Source organism: Sus scrofa, chromosome 18 (genome assembly GCF_054392235.1).
Source record: "Sus scrofa isolate SSC_HxYL_T2T_F1_AM1 chromosome 18, Sscrofa_HxYL_maternal_Yorkshire_Landrace_v2.0, whole genome shotgun sequence".
NCBI lineage: Eukaryota > Metazoa > Chordata > Mammalia > Artiodactyla > Suidae > Sus > Sus scrofa.
Genome location: NC_139400.1, coordinates 13406640 through 13430469, shown reverse-complemented (window position 1 = coordinate 13430469; position 23830 = coordinate 13406640). Strand labels below are relative to the sequence as shown.

General features: G+C 48.9%; 1 protein-coding gene and 1 long non-coding RNA gene across 3 annotated transcripts in view; one reads left to right on the top strand and one right to left on the bottom strand.

Moving 5' to 3' along the window:
• Positions 1–14651, top strand: part of ACTR3B (actin related protein 3B) — a 271775-nt gene extending 257124 nt beyond the window's left edge. Inside the window, exons 14-16 of the transcript XR_014833440.1 lie at positions 604–767; positions 11343–11489; positions 12270–14651. The gene's annotated coding sequence lies outside the window, so the exon portion shown is untranslated. The remainder of the gene's footprint in view (positions 1–603; positions 768–11342; positions 11490–12269) is intronic.
• Positions 8672–23830, bottom strand: part of LOC110257611 (uncharacterized) — a 332943-nt gene continuing 317784 nt past the window's right edge. The window contains exon 5 of one of the 2 annotated variants that reach the window (XR_014833452.1): positions 8672–10899. This is a non-coding gene — a long non-coding RNA (uncharacterized LOC110257611). Of the gene's footprint in view, positions 10900–11024; positions 14183–23830 lie in introns of those variants that run through there. The other variant, XR_014833451.1, reaches the window with a different exon arrangement.

The following is a 23830-nucleotide window of genomic DNA, read 5'->3' as shown; positions in this document are numbered from 1 at the left end:
TAAAAAATTCACCTGGGCACTGGGGAAAAATGAAGAGCATGATAAATGTCATATAAAAATCTGTATTATCGGGCTTCTGTGTGAATACAAAGCAACTTGCTTTCATAGACGAGCCTGTCCTTTCAAAATTTGCCACTGGAGATGCTAGGGGAACGTGGCGGTCACTTACTTATTTTATAGAATTTTAGCGAAGGGTTTATGCATTTCTTAACACAGTGATGACAATTATAGGTAAGTTTAAAACTAGCTAATGATATTGAACAGAATATATTAAATCGAGACTGTCACTTTATGCAGATGTACTGATTGAGTTCCAATTCCAGACCCTAGGACTTCAGTCTCTGTGGTTAGCAAAATGGAGTTTTGTTTTTTACAGAAGTGGTGTCCTCTTACCTTTACAAGTCAAATCCTGATTATTTCTGTAAAAGTGGGCAACTCAAGTTAACAGTAAATGTTTGACAACTATGCAGGTATCTTAAAAAGCCCCTATATAGTGGCAGGAATTTTCTCTGTGACATCTGTACATCTTGCCATTAGAGAAACCTTTTCCAACGTATAAATAATTAATGTAAACTAAGTTTCATCCCTCTGGTTCTGTTTCAGTGAACACTTTGGGAGTGTCACCTTAAAAATAAAAAACACAACGTGAGAGTTGAGAGTTAAGTTTTACTTGGGACAGAATGAGGACTAGAACCTGGGTGGCAGCATTCAGAGAGACCCAAGAAACTACTCCAAAAAACTGGGACCTCAGTGAGTCCGGACACCAGGTGAGTGATTCTAATTAAAAAACTCTGGGTTCAAGTCCCAGTCCGGGTTCTGGCTGGGTTCTCATCACAGAGGTGTTTTGGTTTCAGAAACAACCTAAATTTCCATGAACAGATAAATGGATTTGCAAAGTGATGCATACACACAATGGAATATTATTCAGCCTTCAAAAAGGAGGAAATCCTACAGTATGTGACAACATAGATGACCCTTAGGATATTAGCCGGTCACAGAAGGGCAAATACTGCATGATTCTACTGTGGTCAAATATTCCACTCTGTCCACGGGTGCTGAATAGGAAGATGGAGACAGAGTTTTGGGAAAAAATAGCTTTATTGCTTTACCATTCAAAGGAGACCCCAGCAGACTCCTATCCTAAAGACCGTGCCCTCCCTTGGGAGAGATTAGGAAGATTAGGAAGTGGTTTTATAGTTCGGAGTAGGAAATAGGGCCACAGATAAGGATCAGGGCAGGTGCAAGCTTTTATTCTTCATCAAAGCTGGTGCTTAGTGGCCCCAGGACGGGTCCTGGTGGCTCTCCTCTCTGGTTTTCATTTGTTGGGGGTTTAGTTCTGCAGAAGAGCTAAAAGATAGCGTTATGTATATTCCTGGAAGAGGAGCCAGGACTCCACCCCGAGGCTGCACTGTTGTTTCTTGACTGTTCCTCCCTTGTCTCTGCATCCCCTCCCTTCCCCCATTAGCTCCTGTTCGAACCTGCCCTCAGGGAAAGTTCATGGAGGCTGAGGCTAATTCCCTAAAAACAGGACATGAGGGAGGTAGAAAGGCTTGTGCCCAGGATCCCCCCAGGGGCCTGCTCAGTTTCACCACTTCTATGACTTCTCCGAAGTAGTCAGACTCATCGAAGCAAAGAACCACAGTGGTGGTTGCCAGGAGGCTGAGGAAAGGGGGAAGCAGGGTATTGCTGATCAGTGGGCATGAGATGTCAGTTGCACAAGGCGAATGAGTCCTAAAGCCCTTCACCTGTAAGTAACGCTGCTGCATCGCGCACTTAAAAACCTCTTCGTGGGTTGCTCTTACATGAAGCTTTGTGAGCCAACATTTTTAAAAAGGGTTGTGTCCTTTTTAAGAAATGGTGCTCTATAACGTTCCAGAAATTTTTTTAAAATGTCAGATTTGATAATGAATTTCTGACATCCAAAAGGAGCACTGCAAATTCAAGAGGGAAGGATGATGAGAATGAAAAATACAATTTTCTAGTCCTAAGACAAGGCAACTAAAAATATATATATGCACAACCCCAAATTTGAGAGTTAAGTTTATTTGGGGCAAGATGAGGACTTAAAGCTCACGAGGCAGCATCCCAAGTAACCCCGAGAACACTGCTCTGAGGAGACAGGGGAGCCAGGCTAGCTAGGAGTTTGCAGCAACAGTCAGGGAGTCGGAACAAAAGATTACTGCTGGTAACAGAACACCAGATACCCCAAGGCAAGGAATTCTGTGCTTTTCTATGCACGGGAAGATGCAAGGTCTGAGCTCCCCGATGCCCTTCCTTTGACGAGCTCTTCAGCTCCCTGGGCCAGTATCTGGTGCTTTCTCGTCCTGAGGGCACACCTTCAGGACTGGCTGCCGGCTGCGGGCTGCTCCTGCTCGATGGCAGGCGTTCCTGGCTTCCTTCCCCGAGTTCCCGCGGGGCTCACCGCCACCCTTCCCGCAGCTGCCATCACGGAGGACTGAGACATCCTGTGCTTCCTGACGCGGCAGGCCGTGTTTTATTTCTCAGACAGCATAATTCTTGGAGACGGTTGCCCTGTGAAACACTTCGAAGCTGATCCAAAACCATATCAAATTTTAGAGCTAAAGTGAGTGTTACAGACTAGCACTTTGTAGCTTTGTAGATTTGGGAAGCCCATCTCGGATGCAGTGGTGGTCGTGTGGTGTTGAAGCCTCCATCAGAAGGACAAGCAAGGGGATCTGCTGTCCAGCACAGGGAGCTCGATCTCGCCGCCTGTGACGGAACACGGTGGACGAGGATGTGAGAAACAGAGTGTGTATGTATACAGGTGTCTGACGGGGTGACCGTGCTGTGCAGTAGAAATTGACAGACCGCTGTAGACCAACTGTAATGGGAAAAAAATAAAAATCATTAATAAAAAAAAAAAGGGTAGTGCCGAGTGGTGGGGTGGCATTCCAGTGTGGTGGGGAGAGCAGAGGCCAGACAGCAGACAAACTGGCTTTAAATCCCAGCTCCTCCACTGGCAGCTGTGGGGTCCCAGGCGAGTTGCCTAACTTCTTGGGCCACAGGCTCCTCATTTGCTAAGCGAAGGTAATGCCACCTGCTGGATCAGGTGTGAGGATGAGCAATAATGACTGCAAAGCCCCTGGCACCATGTCTGACCCTGGGAGGGGCTCGGTAAGCCGAGTTAGTGGAGTAAACAACTCACCACCAAGAGAGAGCTGCGAGACTCCCAAATAAACACAGACAGTAAGTTAACATGTATACAGGAATCAACGAGTAAAAGAGAAGTTTAAAGAATAATTACACCCAGAGACCTAAGCAGAAGAAAGCGCACTGAAATGAGCATTTCTTCTATGGCCACAAAGTAAGAATTATTGATTTAAGGAGTTCCCACTGTGGCTCAGTGGGTTAAGAACCTGACATAGTCGCTGGGAGGATGCAGGTTTGATTCCTGACCTCGCTCCGCGGGTTACGGATCCCGTGTTGCTGTGAGCCGTGGTGTAGGCCGGCTGCTACAGCTGCGATTTGACCCTCGTCTGGGAACTTCTGTGTGCTGCGGGTGTGGCCATAAAAAGAAAAGCAAAAAGAATTACTGATTGCAAAATAATAAAAAGTGTAGTATGATATATCATCAAGAGAGTAAAAAAAAGTTCCATCAAATACTGAAATCAAGAACAACTATGAGTCTTTACATAAATCAATTGAAAATCCAAGTTGAAAAGTAGCAATGGAGAAAGAGATGTAAAAATAAACCAAATACTGGACTCGAAATGAGTTTCCACTCAAGGATTTGAATTTCAGCCTCTTGGCTGAGAAAGAATGGGAACATGGGATGAAATACCTTTCACACAATTATTCGCTTCTGTTTGCCTTTCCTTCCCAAATGTCATGGGGTCTTATTAAGGGCAGTGGTATTAATTACTGTCTTACAGTATACGATGCTGTTCTTCCACTATAGCAGTGAACCGCTCATGTATTTAAGCTGTTTGGTCAACCCAGTTATTCTACACTTAATCCTAATTTTTGGAGTTCCCGTCATGGCACAGTGGTTAATGAATCTGCCCAGGAACCATGAGGTTGTGGGTTCGATCCCTGCCCTTGCTCAGTGGGTTAAGGATCTGGCGTTGCCGTGAGCTGTGGTGTAGGTTGCAGAGGTGGCTTGGATCTGGCTTTGCTGTGGTTGTGGTGTAGGTCTGATTCCACCCCTAGTCTGGGACTTTCCATATTCTGTGGGTGCAGCAGAAAGAAAGAAAGAAAGAAGGAAGGAAGGAAAGAAAGGAAGAAGAAAAAGAAGAAAGAAAGGAAAGAAAGAAAAGAAAAGAGAGAAAATGCAAGAGGAGTTTCTGGTGAGATCCTGGTCAGTGGGTCAGAGCTTGGAGAGAATTTCAGAAAGGCGGGAAGGGCCAATGCTGACAGGTCAGCAAAGCTCAGCTGAGGAGAAATGACAGACAAGGAGGAAGCCCGTCGCCCCCGGGGCCTCCGGCAACGAGCCCAGGAAGGAATCCACGGGTGTGCACGGGTGAGTGGCAGGGACACAGCTCACAGCGAAGAGCTGAACTTCTGCCTGCAGCTCCCCGTGCCTGTGGCCTGCCCCGAACCTGCTGATACCCCAACACGAGCATTTAGATCCAGGCACAGGCCAGCTGCCTGGTTCCTGAAGACGCTGAACCTCCTCCTGGGAGTGGGTGTCGGTACCTCAGTGCAGAGTCTCCTTAATAAAATTTTTATTTTACTTTTTTTTTAGGGCTGCATCTGCGGCACATGGAAGTTCCCAGGCTAGGGGTCAAACTGGAGCTGTAGCCTCGGGCCTGCACCACAGCTCATGGCAACACCGGATGCCCAACCCACTGATCAAGGCCAGGGATCGAACCTGCATCCTCATGGATACTAGTTGGGTTCTTAACACCCTGGGCCACAACAGGAACTCCAGAGTCTCCTCATTTTGCCATTGCAAGTAAGTTTACTCTGATCGCCTGATGCCCTGATCGGAGCCTTTTTATATGTGATAAATGATAAATAAAATTTCCCGAAACACACGCAGCTCACACTCTCCTCCTCCTTGAGGCAGGAACCCGCAGCAGACAAAACCCACTCCAGCCGCCTGTGCTAACCCATCACATCAAGATCATATAGATGAATGGATTTGCTTACCTGGGGCGCTTTTGTGATTTTATTTTGTTCAAAGAGAACAATGAAGTGCAGAGGAAATGGATCTCTTGGTGGATCCTCTTGGAGAAAATGTTTGTAATGTGTTTCATCGCCTGCGTTTGCTTCAAGATAACAGTGTAGCCAGTGCAGGTAACGCCCCGCGAACACGGGTACAGCGCTTTCCTTTGAGGATATGGTTGCTGGAATGAGCGGTTCCATGCAGAGTGAAAGAAAGGGTCATGGAAATATGCCTGAGCACAGAGCAGCAAGGCGACGGGGTGGAAGGTATGACAGAGACGTGAGAAGGCCTGCAAGGGTCTGCTATGAAAGGCGAGTTCATGTAAGAGGCCGGAGAAGAAACGAGACATGATGAAGGAAACTTCCCCTAAGTTGCAAAAAAGATGGACTCCTTCCCTTGAAAGGATCCAGGAATGCTAATCAACGTGAATGGACAAGGAGTGACAGCGTCATTAAACTGTAAGCAACCGGGGTAAAGACAGTTTCGGAGGGAATAAAATCAAGCGCAAATGTGCACCCGAGGTATTCCCACTGGCCTGGTCATTAGCAGCCCTGTAGTAAGAAGACAAGAGACAGATACTTCTAAGCCTGAGGAAAGTGGTGTCAACGCTGGCATTTTTTTTTCTTTTTTTTTTATTACTCAAATGAATTGATCACATCTGTAGTTGTATAATGATCATCACAATCTGATTTCACAGGATTTCCATCCCACAGCCCAGGCACATCCCCCCACCCCCCAAACTGTCTCCTCCGGAGACCATACGTTTTTCAATGTCTGTGAGTCAGCATCTGTTCTGCAAAGAAGTTCCGTCTGTCCTTTTTTCAGATTCCACCTGTCAGTGAAAGCATTGGATGTTGGTGTCTCATTGTATGGCTGACTTCACTTAGCATGATAGTTTCTAGGCCATCCATGTTGCTAAAAATGCTGGTATTTCGTTCTTTCTAATGGCTGAGTAATATTCCCTTGTGTATATGGACCACATCTTCTGGATCCACTCCTCTGTCGATGGACATTTAGGTTGTTTCCATGTCTTGGCTGTTGCAAACAGTGCTGCGGTGAACATTGGAGTACACGTGTCTTTGCGAGTCGTGGTTTTCTCTGGATAGATGCCCAGGAGTGGGATTGCTGGATCCAGTGGTAGCTCTATGTTTAGTTTTCTGAGGCATCTCCATACTGCTTTCCACAGTGGTTGCACCAATTGACACTGCCACCCACAGTGTACTAGGGTTCCCTTTTCTCCACACCCTCTCCAGCACTTACTGTTTGGAGACTTTTGGATGATGGCCGTTCTGGCTGGTGTCAGGTGGTACCTCATTGTGGTTTTGGTTATTAGAGAAATGCAAATCAAAACCACGATGAGGTACCACCTGACACCAGCCAGAATGGCCAGCATCCAAAAGTCAATGCTGGCATTTCAGAGTTCCCTTGTGACTCAGCAGGTTAAGGGTCTGGCATTGTCACTGCTCTAGCTCTGGTTACAGCTGGGGCTTGGGTTCAGTCCTGGCCCAGGAACTTCTGTATGATACTTTCACAAAAGATGGGAGCTCATCGTGAAGATAATCTAGAAAGTAAAGACACTTGGTCCCTGGACAAGAGTTCGTGCATAGTTGTTTCTGTGGGTGAATACACGCTGCAGCGTGCCCGAGGCAGAGCCTGCCCTCCTGTGCTCTCCCCACCTCTTACTGAGCTTGCGGGTTTGGACTCATTTTCCGTCTGAGACAATAGTCAGGGTTCAGAGGCTGTCACTACCCTTGGAGAGGCCATGGGGGCCTCGTAATTTCCCGATTAGATGTTCTCCAGTCACAGTTTCCAATTTCTGCACGACTCACAAATGCCAAAAAAAAGAAAAAAAAAATCCACCTTTGTTGTTCCCATCGTGGCGCAGCGGAAATGAATCTGACTAGGAAACATGAGGTTGTGGGTTTGATCCCTGGCCCCGTTTAGGGGGTTAAGGATCCTGCGTTGCTGTGGCTGTGGTGTAGGCCGGCGGCTACAGCTCTGATAAGATCCCTAGCCTGGGAAGTTCCATATGCCATAGATGTGGCCCTAAAAAGACAAAAGACAAAAAAAAAAAAAAAAGTCCACCTTTGACTAATTTTACTTCTGCAGGTGAAAGGTGGGTCCTCTGGCCGCACAGGAAGACAGAGTGGGGGGGGGTTGCTGTGAGGGGAACCTGAGCCCCCACGGGGGCAGGGGACGTCGGTCATTGGTCGGCATGGTTTTGACAGTGATTGGACTGGAGGAGGGAGGGCTGTTGCAAAGAGGTGGCTGTCACACGCAACCACAGTCGACTGGAGTGTGTCACGCGGTGGCTTCTGTGTTCATGGGAGTCAGAGGTGGGGGATTACATGTAATCTTCTTTCCACAGCAAACTGCTGTCTGGACCCAAATCCTGCTCCTTCCCCAGATGAGAAGACCCCCCCCACCACCACCTTCCGTCCCCCACTGTGTGTGTGTGTGTCCGTGTGTGCCTGGTCTGTGCACACACGTAGATTTGAATGTCTGAGAGTGAAGGTCAATACCAACATGACGCAAGGCTTGCAAAACGCTAAACACTGTGTCCGAGAACAGACCCAGGTCACAGACTAAACCCAGGCAGGGCAGCGCTGGGCGATGAAGCCATAAGATGAATGAGAGAAGAATGACATTGGCAGGGACTTGGATGCTTGGAGTGACTCTTTTTTATGCTCCTGGTACATGGTTTAATGAGATGGTTTCTAAGGGTCTTTGTACCTCTAACTTTCTATGGTTCTAGCTAGACAGTTAATGGAAAATTTCATGGGCTTTCCTCAAGCGGCTGCCACATGTCTGCTATTTTAATGGGCTTGCTTTAAATTCTGAATATCCAGAGAAGATGGGAGTAAATCAACTGAGTTCCATCTCCTTTGATCGAGGTGGGGAACGTAAGTCGCATAATATTGAGAGAGAGAGGTTGGAAGATTTTCTTGGCTGTGGGAAAAGAGACGATGAGCTGAGGTCAGGAACGAGCAGAAGCCGTCTTTGTGAAGCTCGGATAAAACCCTTGGGGAGGTAAGGGGAGCATGTGGAGAAACCCCCATGTGTCTGGGAGGGTGACAACGTTTGCATTCTTGAGTTTGGCATATTTTGGCTATATTTATTTTATTATTGTTATTTGGGGGGCTGTGCTGTGGTAGGTGGAAGTTCCTAGGCCAGGGATCGCATCTGCGCCACAGCAGTGACAATGCCAGATCCTTAACCTGCTGTGCCACCAGGGGACTCCTTGCTATCTTTAAATTAATATCAAATCTCCATTATGTTGGCGTTCCCGTCGTGGCTAAGTGTTTAATGAACCTGAATAGTATCCATGGGGACATGGGTTCAATCCCTGGCCTCGCTCGGTGGGTTAAGGATCCAGCCTTGCCGTGCGCTGTGGTGTAGGTCGCAGACACAGCTCGGGTCCCATGTTGCTGTGGCTGTGGTGTAGGCCGGCAGCTACAGCTCCCATTCGACCGCTAGCCTGGGAACTTCTATGTGCTGCAGCTGCGGCCCTAAAAAGCAAAGAAACAAAACAAAACTCCTCCATTATTTTGTGAATTCCAACTTTTATTTCATTCACAGAACTTACTAGTATTTTGGGAGGCAAAGCTGATTATAAAAACTTTCTTCTTCACTGTTGGGCTTAATCCCTTGTATTGAAGATTACAGAAAAATGGCATCTGTTCAGACCTGCTGCTTTAAATCCCTTTTTGGAAGCAAGCATGTTTTTCCATCCTCAGAATCCTCTACTCTGTGCTCCATAGACTGGGCGATAGATCAAGGGTTGTCTTTATTCCTTCCAAAGAAGCGGGTATAAAACCCCCCGTTAATACCCGAGAACCCGCAAAGGCAAAGCTTCGTCTTTTTGAGAAACTAAATTAAGGAGTTCTCCTTAAATCTCTTAAGCACTGTCTTTGGCACACAAAAATGTCCACACATTATTTGCAAAGAACAACAGTAAAAACTCTTACCGCTTTCCAAAACAGGGTTAGAAAAACTGTCTAAGTTGTACGGGCGTTGACATTGGGTTACTTTACTCTCGGTGGTGAAAAGCAAAGATGCTACTGCTCCTTTAAGAGAGTTCCTGATTTGTTGTTGTTGTTGTTGTTGTTGTCACTTGGAAGGAGACTTGTCCTTCATCCCTTAATCGAGGAGCCAGTGTTTACTGAGATGAAATTCGGCACCAGCTGGTCCCTTTGGGAGAAGAGAGAAGGGAGGGAGCCCGTCTGTCCCGGTGGAGGGTGAAAAGGCCCCGGGAACCGAACCGCACACTGTTTGCGTGTGAAAAGCGGCCATGGCACAGGACAGGGAGCAAAAAGCTCGCCCTGGTGCCACCCCGCCTAGCAGCACTGAGGATTGTAAACAACAGCGAAGCGCCTCGCTGCCCAACAACTAGACGTGTAGCCGAAACCCGGCCTCTGTACCCGGGCACCCTTTAAGTCCCGGAGACAGAGTTTTGGGTGAAGCAGAAAGAACAGCTTTATTGCTTTGCCAGGCAGGGGAGGCCCCAGCAGGCTGACACCTCAACACCGTGCCCTCCCTTGAGAGGGGACGGCAACGGGTTTTATAGGTGTTGCTCGGAAAAAATAGGGCTGTTGGGAAGGATGCGGGGTGCCTGCATTCTTCTCTCTCCACAGATCATTTCAGAGTCATCGAGGCTGGACTCAGGCCATCCAGTGATGGTATCTGGTGGCCTCTGACCTGCTCTGTGCAGTGAAGACGGCTCACGAGGGGAAGACCGTGTTAGGGACCGTTCCAGCTACGAAACACTGCATGCAATATAACTCGAGAAAGTAGCCATTAGTTAAAAAAAAAAAAAGCCATTAAAAAAAGACGACATCATTTGTGAAAAGCTGGTTAGCCTACGTCCATAGGCCAAGGCCGGGCATCCTGGAGGCTGTTTAACTCGCTCTTGGCTGTACCAGTATTTCCTAATCAGTAACTCTTGAGTCAGGCTTTTGAGACCGCGGGGAGGCCTGGGAGGCTACGGGAAAAGTCTTCCACTTCAGAACACAAGGACTCAGGGGCTCATCCACGTTTCCCACGGACGTTCAGATCACACGGCTCCCAGCCCAGGGCTCGCCCGCCCGCCCTGAGGTCTGGGGCTGAGCTGTGACCCTGCCTCGGGGTCCTAGCCTGGGGTCCTCCACCAGGACCCAGGCTCGTCTCATGGGCCTCCCGTCTCCGTTGCCTGTGGTTCCTGTTACCTGCTGACGGCTCTTGATGGAACGCCCTGGAAGGAGGCCAGGCTGGGGCAGGGACGGAGGGTCCTCCTTCTCTTTACTTTCTCTCTGGGTGGGGGTCGGGAGTAGGGGGAAGACGGGCTCAAAGAAGCCCTCCTCCTGAGGGAAGCTGCCCTACGGGTTTCCTTGCCTTCTGGGGCCTTGTACGTCTTCTCCAGCTTGCTGGAGGTGGGCACAGCCCTTCAGATGCCAGCCCTGGGCCCCTTACCCACCACTCTGGTCCCCACACTCTGTCCTCAGCTTCATCGTTTGCCCCTTTGCAAATAACCCCCCCCCCGAATTTCCCAGAATCCCGTGTTTCGGTTTTGATGGGGACCCTTGTGGTGCCAGGAGCTCCCTGTGAACCTCTTGAACTTGTGGGGTGACACAAGCAGGGAACCTCGGACACCGTGGTCCGTCACGGTGGAGTCATGGTTTGGCGAGGGCTCCTCCGTTTCTGTCGTCAGGCAGTCATCTGACTTGTTCTCTCCTCATCGCAAACCTGGATGTGTTGAAACCCAGGGCGGTGCTTCCACACAAAATAATTTGTGCCTGGCGAATGGAACAGATTTTAAAAGGAATTGCTCATGGTGATTTAGTGAATTGTCAGGTCTGCACTTCATAAATAACAAAATAGAAATTAGGGGCATGTCAGCACGCATTAGCGCTCACACGTAAATCAAAGAGGGTTTATTAGAACTGGTAAATTATGCGGACTTAATTCACATTGTCATGCCTGGCACTTTGCTATATATCCTGTGGGTTTTTCACTCCCTAGATGTGTTACAGTTCAACAAGACAAACATATTGGGTAAGTGATATAATAGGAATGCAATTATGACTAAATAAATCTTGGTTTTTTCCTGTGTTTCATGCAGTCGGGATTGGCTCTCCTTCCGCTGACACTGAGGGCAGAGCTTCGTGAGAATGAGAGATGAGCGTGTTTCTCTCTGTCTGTCTGTCTGTCTGTCTGTCTGTCTCTCTCTCTCGTTAAGGCCAAGTGTGGAAAAGAAAGGAAGAAGGAAGAGAGGAGGCATCCGTTGATGAACTTCAGATGCCAAGATAAAGGAGACTTGCTTTTCGACGAGATGACACTGGCCCTGCTGGTCGGGCTTCCGGGGAGAGGAGGTCTGAACTGCTCGGTGAGTTGAGGGTCCCAGGACAGCTGGTCCTGTCGTGCGGCCAAGTCCTAAGGCACCGGACACACAGCATCTTCCAGGAAGCAAACCTGCACTGACTCTACTTTCTTTTTTTTTTTTTTTTTTTTTTTGTCTTTTTGCCATTTCTTGGGCCGCTCCCGCGGCATATGGAGGTTCCCAGGCTAGGGGTTGAATCGGAGCTGTAGCTACCAGCCTTCGCCAGAGCCACAGCAATGCAGGATCCGAGCTGCGTCTGTGACCTACACCACAGCTCACGGCAACCCCGGATCGTTAACCCACTGAGCAAGGGCAGGGACCAAACCCACAACCTCATGGTTCCTAGTCGGATTCGTTAACCACTGCGCCACGACGGGAACTCCTGACTCCACTTTTTTAGGGTCAGTCCAGAGCGGGGTCAAGACTTGCACAGGCACGGAAGTGCTGATAACACTGAGGGGTGACTCTGGACTGGGGTGAGGGGCGGGAGGGCGCAGGCTGTCTGGGGACCCTGGGGGCGCACGTGGCCTTGAAGGGCACGTCCGGGTGGGGGTCTGTTTGACAGGGATTGTCTTTCATAGAGCGCAGCCCCTCCGCCAGCCTCTGGGGCATCACGAATGCTGTACACAGACTCTGTCCCTCCCGGGGCTCAGTGGACTTTGACTGGCTCCTGCCCTGGCTTCTTCCAAAAATGATTCTTCTTCCACCTCCATCACTTTCCCTTCTCAGAACTGCCCTCTTTCCCCTGCTGCCTTGGAAACCCCTCTTTTTGTTTTATTTTTTCAGGCTGCTGTCTACTGGCTGATAATGGGATGAAAACAACACACATCAAACAGTGAGCGGGGCTGTTAACAAGGTAGCCCTTCCTGGGATCCTGGCGCCTTCATCCAGTCAGGCCGGTGCCTTGAGCACCCACCCAAAAGTGGCGAGGGGAGTTCCTTGGGACCCTTCAAGTCCTAGCGTGTGGGTGAGAGCCCCCGGCTCCGGGAACGGCAAGCGGCAGGTAAGTCTTCCTGGAAGGCGCCGTCCCCCTCTCCGGGCTGGCTCTGCAGCCTTTCCCTCGGAGTCGCAGTCTAGGAAGCAGGCTCCTCGCTAAGTATTTGGCATTTGATCCTCAGAACGGTCATCTTGCCGGAACTCGGCCTCTGTTCGCTGGTGCTCAATAGAAACGCGGAGACGGAGCTTTGGATGAAGTAGAGAAGGCAGGCCTGATTGCTTTGCCAGGAAGGGGGGGCCACAGCGGGCCAGGGCCCTCGGAACTTTTGGGGGGGCGGTGAGGAGTCTCACAGTGTCAAGGAGCAGAGCATGGCCAGCTCGTGGGCGTTCTTCTGATGGGTGGGTGGTGAGGTCACGGGGAGTCCGCGCCGTCACCCCTCTGGTTCCAGTTGGTCTGGGGTCTCCGTGCTTGTGGGCAGCACACGGTTGGCTTCCTCCCCGTGGCGGGGGTGAACCGCTCCGAGGACATGGCTCAGAATAGTATCTCTGGTCTTTGAGAAAGAATGTAAGGTCCTTGACTTTGTTGAGTGGCTAAAGTATTATTTTGTCTTGCTGGACTGCCTTTCCTTTCGCTTTGCATTTTCTCACGTCTCTGATTAAGTTTGATTTTTTGGACTAAAGTTTTTCTACAGACCAAAGGCAGGCAGAGGACCTGGGGGCGGGGGCGGGATCTGTTCTGGGAAGGCCCCATAGCGTCCGGCTCGGTTACCCTAAAGAGAGGTATTTTTTCCCCATTTGACAGTTGGGAGAAGGGAACCCCAACAGCAAAAAAGTCTCAGGAGGACTCAGGCCTCCTGAAACAGCATGGCCCCTGCTGCCTCTGTGGCTTTTCTGAAGATGCAGCCCAGTTGAGTCTGATTTGCTGATTATTGCAGACCTCTGGGCATGAAGCTCTGAAATCGAGAAGCAGGTGTGGCTGGTGATGAACAGGTAAACCGCACAGTCAGCTCAGCTCATGGAGAGTCCAGTGTCTGTTGTTGTTGCTGTCATCCTCCGGGGAAGCCAGTTTTTAGTGCTCAAAGTTTAGTAAAACAATTTCCTACACTCGTTTAATCATTTCCACTTTACAAACAAACTGAGGTTTCAGCATACCAGGGGACTTGTCCTGGCTGATTCTGCAGGTTACGGGGAGCCAGGACTTCTGACCCAAGTCTGGAGGGATGCTTCTCTGGCTTGGAGGATCAATGAAAAATCAAATCTGAGTTGTTCCACTGAGGTGATGGAGTGTGCGATTACTACAGCCTCTTAGATATTTAAAATCGTATGTTGCAAAAGACCAGTCCTACCCATTTGCTGGGTGAGCGGGTGTTGGTACCACAAGCCATCCTCATACTTAAGCACAGTGGATTGGAACGTACGGCAAATAAACAGCGTTTTTTCCTGGCTCAGTGAGGGTAACGGCTGCTTTTGAAGAATTATTGCAGGTGTTTCTAGGCGATGAATAAAGTTACTGAGGTCGTGCAGGTGGAGCATCTAGGCATGGAATTTAGAAATTTCAAGAACTCGAAAATTTTCCTTCCACCCCCTCCAGCTCACACAGTGAACGTGATTAAGCGCTTCACGGGGTGGGACCCTGCGGAGGCCACCGAGGTGGGCGACACGGCTCCCCTCCCAGACCCCATGTGGTCGGGAAACTGCACTGAAGGGCTCTGGCCGCACTGCAGAGGGTCTCACGGTGTCCAGCGGGCCAGCTCCCAGGGGACCTAACGGAAAGAAGAATGGACGGATGAAAATCCGAAAGTCCCCAGGCCGTCCTCTCCCCACAGCCCGTCTGGAGGCACCCCAGAGGCCGACTGACTCTTTGCCTCTAAATATTTCATCTGTGTGGCAACGGGACAGACTCAGGTGAGAAAACTGGAGTCAGTGTCACAGGGCCAACTTGGGCAGCCCTTTGGCGAGGCCACCTGCTTGAGCAGCCGGACGATGGTAGTTAGGGAGGTCAGACGCCTCATCTAAGCCCTGGCTTGGCCGCTTATGGTCTGCCCTCCGTTGTGTTGCTTTATCAACCTGGACCTCAGTTCGCTCATCTTTAAAATGGGGATACAGGAGTCCCTGGTGGCTTAGTGGTGCATGGCTTGACTTTTGTCACTGCTGTGGCTCTGGTTGCATCCCTGGCTGTGGAGTTTCTGCATGCCACAGGCCCAGCCACATACATTTAAAAAATAAATAAAATTGGGATATGAACAGCCCGTAGCTCAAAGGAACTGAAAATCAAATAGCGAGCCAAGTGTGGCAGAATTCCACTTTCCTTGTCCACATGATGCATAGATAATAGTTGTCTTACTTTCTATCATAGGATGATGCTGAGGGGCCAGGAAAAAAAAAAAAAAAAGATAACTGTGATTTAAAGAAAAAGAGGATTCTTTTAAAATAATAAAGAAATATTTGTCGTGATCACGTTTCTCAGTATCCTCTCGATCGCCCTGGACTTTATAGACTTCCCGAGGAGGAGACTGCAGGAGGAAGCTGGATCAGACGTCACTGGACCCTTGTCCCGTGACCCGTCACCCTCCCAGCCACCCTCAGCCTGTGAACCAAGGTGAACTATGACCTCGGCATGTACACAGCCAGGTGTCGAGGCTGAGAGCCGCCAGTGTATGTGGACAGGGAGATGAGCTCATTACAACAGAAGAGGTCCTATTATTTAGCCCTCATTCCTATACTGGAGACTTGAGCTGCCATTTATCCTTCAGGGATACAGGACACTCGGCGTTATACGCCCACGAGAGCCTTGGGGAAGTGTTGACTCAATCGCCTCTCTGAGTAATGAGCTCCCTGCCTTTGCCTGAAGGGTCCCCATTGGTGCAGGCTGCCTGTTGTCCCTGGCAGACAGGACGAGGTGGGCCAAGCAAGCCAATTAATATTCCGCCAAATCCTTGTTCGGTGTGGTGTGTTTATCATATTGGTCTACCCTTCCGAAGCCAAGAGCAAATTAAGTGAGCACTGGCTCGTGTTACCTTGAAAATGCCGTACAGATAAAAATCCAGTTGTCACCTTCTGAGTAGTTGGAAGATTAATTGGAAATGCTATCCATTCGGCGTTCAGTTTCCTGTGTCCAACTGATGTTTGCGGGAAATTTCAGCCTCTGTCCAGCGTGGCAGTGTTTATCAGGTGTCTCCGTGTTCGAAAACGACCTCATTAACAATTTTGCTGGTGCTTTTTTCTCCTTCTAAAAATAGTGTCGACAAATTGGCACCATCTCCTGAATATCTGCTTCCATCCTGTTTCAGCAGCCAACTCATGGATTGCCAGTTTATGACGTGCCCATCTCAACATAAAAACGCCTCTTCTGCCAGATGCAAGAGGGATCAACCTACAGCTCGAAGCAGGACAAGAGTTCTTGAGGTGCTGAGCGCTGTAAAAGTGCAAGCCCATGTTCTAGGCAGAAAAACTGAGAGTTTTGCGTAGTTTGGTTTTTGTTTTTTTACCTTCCCTCCGCCATATTTTCTTTCAAGGACTTTGTTTTTGTTTTGGCCACACCCGGGGCGTGTGGAAATTCCCGGGCCAGGTATCAAACACACACCCCAGCAGCGACAACACCAGATCCTTAACCCACTGAGCCACGGGGGGAATCCTTCTTTCAAGGACTTGGAAAATTGGCTGTCTTCATGTTCAATGCTGGAGCCACCGGAGACTTGGGTTTCAGAGAAGTCAGGGCAGGAAGTAGCTTCCGGCTCCACCGTCCACAGCATCCCGGTGACAAGGAGGAGGGCATGGGGGCAAAGGAGGCTTTCACATCCCGCTGGGACGGGTCTGGTGCCCAGCCCGGTGCCCCCATCGGCCGGCTCTGCTCTCAAGGCACAGAATGCACCTGCCCCTTCTGCAGAGACCATGGCCAGGGAACTGAAGACACCATTGGGAGAAGCCCATGCTCTTTGGCTCCCCATTTATTGAAGAAGTTTGTCAGTGAGGGATACTTGACCCATTGTCCCATTTCTGCTGCCATTCCTGTTTTTGTGTTTCTTTCGCACTTGCTGGAATTTGCCCAGCCCTGGCACCCACGGCTGCAGGCTGCTCTTTGTGGGTCTCCATGCTGCTCCCTTGCACCCTCACATGTGCATACTCACACCCTCCCACATCTGCACACACACCCCTGCTCTCTCTGGCTAATTGCTTCTTCTCTCTCAAAGTCACAACTCAGGGTGAAGGACTGACTCAGCCACACGTCTACACTGAAGGCTGTTCCCGTACTTAGAGGATATTTCTTAGCTAAAGCGATGGATGCAGATGGGCAAAGCTGCAGGCAGGACCCCATGGCCTGAGAAGTCACAGGGCCCCGGGAGAGAAGGCGCACAGTGGGTGGGCGTGGTGCCATGGCTTTCAAGGATTTTGGTTGATCTGGGATAACCAGGCATTGACGTCACTGCAAAGCCAGCCCAGCAGAGAGATCGGAGGGCCACTTAGAGGCCTGGGCTGGTTCCACCACTGAGATATTTTATGGTGTGCAAGGCAGATACTTTGATGGGATTGACTCAGCATCAGAAGGATGCCTCTTGAAGTTCGAACCCCTAGCCTGGGAATTTCCATATGACGCAGGTAGGTAGGTGCCGCTTTAAAAAGAAAAAGAAAAAAAAAAAAAGTTTCTTCTTGTTGAATTTTGAGACTGGATGCTTTTGGTCCTGGATTGGAGGGAAGGGCAGTATATCACCGGATTCAAAATTCGTGGCTCTGTATAATACTGATTCTTTGGTGTTTATTAAGATTTGCTTCTCTGCATTTCACTATGTGACCAATTAAAAATTAATTGGATTTAGATTATTTTTTACAAGAATTTTTAGGTGCAATGTTCTGCGTATTTTTTTGGAACAAGCTTGCAACTTTGTTGTGTAAATGTCCTGTATCCTTAATGCTTTAAAGGTTTGGTTGGCCAGTCACTGGGAGAGGTATGAAAACCGCTGTTACTTCAGGGGGTTGCATGTCCCATGTTACCCTTTCCGTTTTTAATTTATTCAGTTTGAAGCTGTGTCGGAGTCATAGCAGCTCCGGATTGCTGTAGTTCCCTGGTGATTCCTCTCTTTTGTAATCCTGTAGTTACATCCCTCACATCGAATATACTTTGCGTGATATTAGTGATGAAACATCAGCTTTCTCTTGTGTGGTATTTGTCCCATTTTTTCCCTCTGGCATTATTTGCAGTCTCCCAGCTCGGAAATGTGTCTTGGCAGTTTCGCATGGCTAAGTGTTACGTGTCTCAGACCCAGTGACCGTATATATTTTATCTGGGAGGCTTGATCCAATTACATTTCTTCTGTATGTTCATTTCAGTGGAACTGAATTGACAGTCTTATTTTGTGCTTGATGCTCTCCTGACTTTGGCTGGTTTTTCTTCTCCCATCCCCGTATTACCTTCTTGAAAACAAATCTGGCGTTTTTCCTCAGCTGGTTGGAAAGTTAGACATTTTATTCCTATTCTTTATCGTAGTTAAGCTTAATTTTTAAAAAATTTGTTATGTACTTATTTGCTTTTAGGGACCCACCAGCAGAATATGGAGGTTCCCAGGCTAGGGGTGGAATCAGAGCTGTAGCCGCCGGCCTACACCACAGCCACAGCAACGAGGGATCTGAGCCGCATCAGCGACCTCCACCACAGCTCACGGCAATGTTGGATCCTTAACCCACTGAGCGAGGCCAGGGATCGAACCTGTGTCCTCATGGCTCCCTAGTCAGATTCATTTCCTCTGCACCACAATGGGAACTCCACGCTTAACTTTTAATTTAAAATTTTTTTGAAAAAAATTTCAAATATACCGAAACGTTGCAACCACTGCAGAGAGACTATTGATGGGACATCTGCTTCTAGTTAATGTGCTTTCGCTACAAATGAGGACAGTTTCCTCTGTAGCTGCAGCACAACCATCAGCATTTCAAAAGTAGTAACTCCTGGGCCACTGCCATCTGATGCAAAGGCCTCATTCTCGTTTCCCTTAAGGTTCCAACGGTTTCCTTTATAGCTAAAGGACCCAATTCAGAATCACACCTGACTTGTCACCTGGCCTTAATCCAGAAGGGTGCTTCATTCCTTCCTTGATTTTAGGTCCTTGGCATTTGTGGAGATTTTAGGCCACTTATTCCAAAGAATGCCCCTTGATTTGGCTTCATCCAGGGTTTCCTGATTCCTGTCAAAGATGCCTGCCTGAATCTAATTGTGTCACAGAAAGGCTGTGCTTTTTTTCCTTTACATGCTGTCAGGTGATAATTCCAATTTGTCCTTTAATGAATTATGTTCACTTTGATCATTTGATGAAGGTGGTATTTCTTCATGTAAAATTGCCTTTTTTTGGTCTTGATAATTAATAAGTACTTTGTGGTGAAGGACTTTGTGAAAATATCTCATTTCTTATCAATTTATTTTACTGTATCAGTAAGACTCTGGGTTTCCAATGTCATCCATCTTATTAATGGTATTTATTCTCATGTTCAAGTTGTTCCACGTGTGGTCAGTGAGGGCCTCTTTGTAAGCTCATCGTTTTCTTTTGATGTGTCCCATCAGTTTTGCTTACTTCCTATTTCTGGTACAATCAGATGTCATCTTGTACTTTTTGGCCCCAACCTGGAATCTGCCATATCTCCAAGGACCACTGACTTCTTAGGAGAGTGGAGAATGATACTTAGAGGCCAAGATCTGGGCACGAGGTGTGCTCCTCTCTCATAGGAGATCACAGCTCCCATCGCTCACTGGACATAGTGAGAAGTTGTTTGCCTGTAAATTTTCTCCTTTGGATTTTAATTTGAGAGGAGCCACTTCCACAGGATGTCGATTCCTGATGACAGCACTCTTGGTTGACAGGGGGAAGTGTCAAGGTGGCAGGCCCCCAGAGAAGGCAGAGGCCCATCTAGCTGTAGCACCGTTTGGGGCCCCATCCAGTCAGTCAGTTTCCTACCACCATGGGGAGGCTGGGCTTGCTCGAGGTGAGTGTGGAGGGAGTCTCTGGGGGTCTCTGTCGGTGCTTAGAAAGAGTGGAGGGTAACTTTTGGAGTAGGAGGTGGAGGGACTTCCTTATGTTGGGGCTGTTCCTAATGCAGTCCTTATCAGTGTGCTTGCAAGTCATGCCAAGTCCATTCAGGAAAGTGGCCGCATCGCTGGGCACCATGGGGGGTGGGGATCATGGGCATCAGGATATTTAACTGAGGTGGTGCGATTGCTCTGGAAGATGCCTGGCGCAGCTGTCAGTGAGCCCGGACCATACAGCATTTGGAGATGGGAAGAGAGCTGGCATCAGGTCCAGCAGGCTCCGGACGGCTTGGGGAAACTCTGTTCCCCAGAAGGGGAGTGATGGGAGGAGCAGACCTCAGAGAGGCATGAAGTCTCAGGTGAGGGAGTGGGAATGAGAAGAGACCTAGTTACTGGATCTGGACACCGCAGGAGGACGAGAACCACTCTGTGCCTTGATGATCTCCTCTGCAAACTGGGGTCATGACCCACCCACCCCACAGGGTCCTTGGGAGGGTGACGTGGATGATACAAGTCAAGGCGTGAACAGCGACAGACACAGAGGCCAACAGCTAGTTTTACTTACGGTCAAGAAACCCAGTAAGTGGAACTGAGGCTCAGGGTCAGCCCAAGTCATTAGCAGCTTTGACCTCCTCTTGCTACTTGAATGTTGAATTTGATCCAAGGCTTTGATGGGGTGGGGGTGGCGCTGGGGGTGGCTGGAAGAGAACTGCCTGTAGAGGTGGGGAGAAAACCACTCCAACCTGGCAGCTGGAGCCTGGAGCGGGGCTCAGACCAACCCTTCTCCTTGGGGGCGACGATGCTGCCTGTTTGGGAGCCACTGGGCGCAAGTCCCCCAGGTGTGTGGAAGTTCCTCCGTCACTTTGGGTTCGACCTGAGGGGAAGGTCATGATGTTTTCTGTTTCATTATAGAAAAGAGAAAGCTGAGCAAGGTGGCAAACCATAGCCAGTTCTGAGAGCAGTCTTTCCTCCGCTCCCCCACCTCCCTTCTCCAAAGCACTGGAGCAGAGGGAGGGAGAGGAAACAGAAAAGCAAACTCCTTTCTCAAGCACATAAAAAAGATCAAATGCAGGAGGGGAGGGGGAGGAGGATGCGGACCAGACAGCCGTGCCTTCCAGAGACTTTAGAGGAGTCCTAGGGTTGAGCCATAAAATGTTTATGGCGTCCTAGGAATAATTGAGTATTTCTTGGTTTGTTGTGCTGAGATTTTATGAGCCAAACAGGGGACCTTTAAAGCCTATTTTCCTTTGCTCTTCAGTAGGTTTAATTAAGGTTGGACTTGAGGCTTAAAGTTGTTTGAAAACTTGAGATTTAAAACAAAACCACACAAGAAACCTACATAACCACTGAGGCAGGTAAGAACCGGATAGGTGATGTGGGTGTCCCCAGCAGGCTAAGAATTTGGCACTCTCTTATAGCAAAAATGTGAATGTTCTTCCTTAAGCAGTTTCAGAGATGCTGAAATAAAACTTTCATTAAGGAGTTCCCGTCGTGGCACAGTGATTAACGAATCCGACTAGGACCATGGGGTTGCGGGTTCGGTCCCTGCCCTTGCTCAGTGGGTTAACAATCCATCGTTGCCGTGAGCTGTGGTGTAGGTCGCAGACACGGCTCGGATCCCGCGTTGCTGTGGCTCTGGCGTAGGCCGGCGGCCACAGCTCCGATTCAACCCCTAGCCTGGGAACCTCCATATGTCGAGGGAGAGGCCCAAGAAATAGCAAAAAAAAAAAAAAGACAAAAAACAAAACAAAACAAACTTTCATTAAGACATCTGCAGACATATTCGTTTGCATTCATATCCGTAAGCCAGCCGTCCCATCCCCTCTTCCTTAGCAACGTGGCTACGTTGTGCCTTCCTTTCTTTGGACCTTTGCTCCATCCCAGCCACGGGGATGTTCCCTTTCTTATGTAGGAAAGTTATGTCCTTTCTCGCGTCTATCCCTTCTCAGGTTTGGCTTTGCCCTTAGATACGTCCAGAACTTACTGCACTCTTCAGTCAGTATGAAATCAGAGGGAAAACACTTCGTTTGCTTTTAACACCGCCACCACGATAACAGTGGGGGTTCTAGACGACAGTATCCCGAAGGAGGGACTGTGTTCAGATGCAAAATGGGAAGCTCATTAGCTGTCCTGATTAAGACCAGAACCAACTTGCACTGCTTGGTTTCTCCCACCAGCTGCTTTATGGTCTCCGGCGGAAGGTGGAGTTCACTCTAGCAGTGGCCATGTGCACATTTAAAAACAGACTTATCTTTTAGAGTAGTTTTAGGTTCACAGCAAGATTGATCAGAAAGTGCAAAGTTCCTGTATATCCCCCACCCCACCCCTGCCACAAGCACAGCCTCCCCACCATCAGCAGCCCCTGTATGAGTGGCACGTCTGTTAAGCTGATGAATCTGTGTTCTTAGCTTATGTAAAGGTTCACGCCTGGTGTTGTGCATTCTATGCGTTTTCTCTTCTTGGTGTAGTATAGTTGATTTACAATGTTGTGTTAATTTCTGCTGCGTAGTAAAGTGATACACACACACACACACACACACACACACACACGCTTCTCTATTACAGTTTATGTCGGGATATTGACTGTAGTTCCCGGTGCTGCGCAGCAGGACCTTGTTGTGCATTCTGTGCGTTTTGACAAATGTACCATGACAGGTGTCCGCTCTTACAGTTGCAGATGGAGAGGTTTCACCTCCTCCAAAAAATCTTCCGTGCTCTCTCTACCACCCCTCGCACCCCTGGGAACCGTGCATCTTTCTCCTGTCACCACAGTTTTGTCTTTTTCCTGGATGTCAAACAGACTCACACAGTATGGAATCTTTTCAGTTTCTTTCTCTTAGTAATACACGCTTAAGTTTCTTCCATGTCTTTTTGAAAGTAGCTTTTATTTTTCAAGCAGTGGTGTTTACTTTTTATTTCAGCAATGATTTAGGGTGGCTTCTCAACTGGTACCCCAACCATCTCTGTATCAGATTTGCTTTGGGCGCCGTCAGAAGCAGGGGAGCTCAGGCTCCACGCTAGTGGACGTTGAAGCACCTCTCCTGGGGGCGCGATGACAGGGGAAATGCTGCCTCTGTGTCGAAGGCACTGCTGGAGGTGAGGAGGTGGCGTGGGAGAGCAGTGCCTTTAAATCAGGCCCAAAGAAGCTTCGGGGTCCCCGACCCACCGCTTCTCCACCTTGGGTGCGACCTTCATTTTTATGGCCTTCTTTCTTGAAGGAATTTCAATAGTCCTTGAAAAACAAGGGCAACTTGCCTTGTTTTTCAAGACTGGAGTTTTTCATTGAGAGAAAGGAGATGGCAGGTCTTCTTCTTGACATTCCGGTGTGATCCCAGCGCTCAGAGCAGCTGTGTTTACACATCTTCCGTCGGACAGTGGGAACCGCAGAGCAGTGGAGGCTAACTCACCCTCCTGTGCGTCCAGCCTGACAAGCTCCCTGAGTCTCGGGGCTGCAGCAGTGCTCACGGAAACAAGCCTGCCCCGTCCCCTGTTTCCTCTGAAGGACGTGGTGGGCCCCCTGCCCCACTCAAGGCTTCCGGTGTATTTAAACAAGCTACAGGATGAGAAACGAATACTTGGGGTAAAAACAGACACAAGAACGTTCTTATTCCCCCAAAGCAGAAGTTACCACCAGACTCTCAATTCCCCAGACGCCGCATGAGCACTCCCTTGATACGGGCTGCAGACATTCAGTATCAGTGAGGCCACGGAGACGCCTTGGTGGCGACAATCTCTTTATTCACGGAATTTCTCCAGGAGGTATGAAAAATAAATAACTACATCACAGCTTCATGTCTTTCCTTCTATCTGCTGTTCTGATTAGGCCTCAGCTCTGGAATCAGATTTTCTCTGGCTAGACCATGTGTGGGCTTCTCAGCCCCCAGCAAGCTTTTCGATGCATCTTTTAGTTTCGCATGATGCCATCCGGAAGAGTCGCTGGAGTTGCCTCTTTTGACGAGCAACAAGAAATCGGCAAGGTTTTGCAGTTCAAGTTCCTTATTTTACAGACGGGAGGAGCAAGGCCCCCAAAGATCCAGGGACTTGTGCAAAGCTGCTCAGTTTCCTGCAAAAGGGCTAGGACTAGAAATTGTCTCGCTTGACTCTCCCTTCTGCTTTCCTTCTACTCGTGTCACGGCTGCCCTTCTTTATTGATTTCATTAAACAAATATAGTCAGCACTAAAAGCTGTACCAGTCCCGTGGCAGCAATTCCGAGCAACTATGAAGTCAGTGCTGTTATTATCCCCGTGTCACAGAGGAGGAAACTGACAGAGGTTATTGACTTACCAGAGGCTTACACTTACAAAGGCTGTGTGTCCTGAACACAGCAGATCTGCTCCAGACCCGTGTGCCAACTGCCGGCTGCCCCCACCCTCTGGTGTCCCCACTGCTTGATACCCA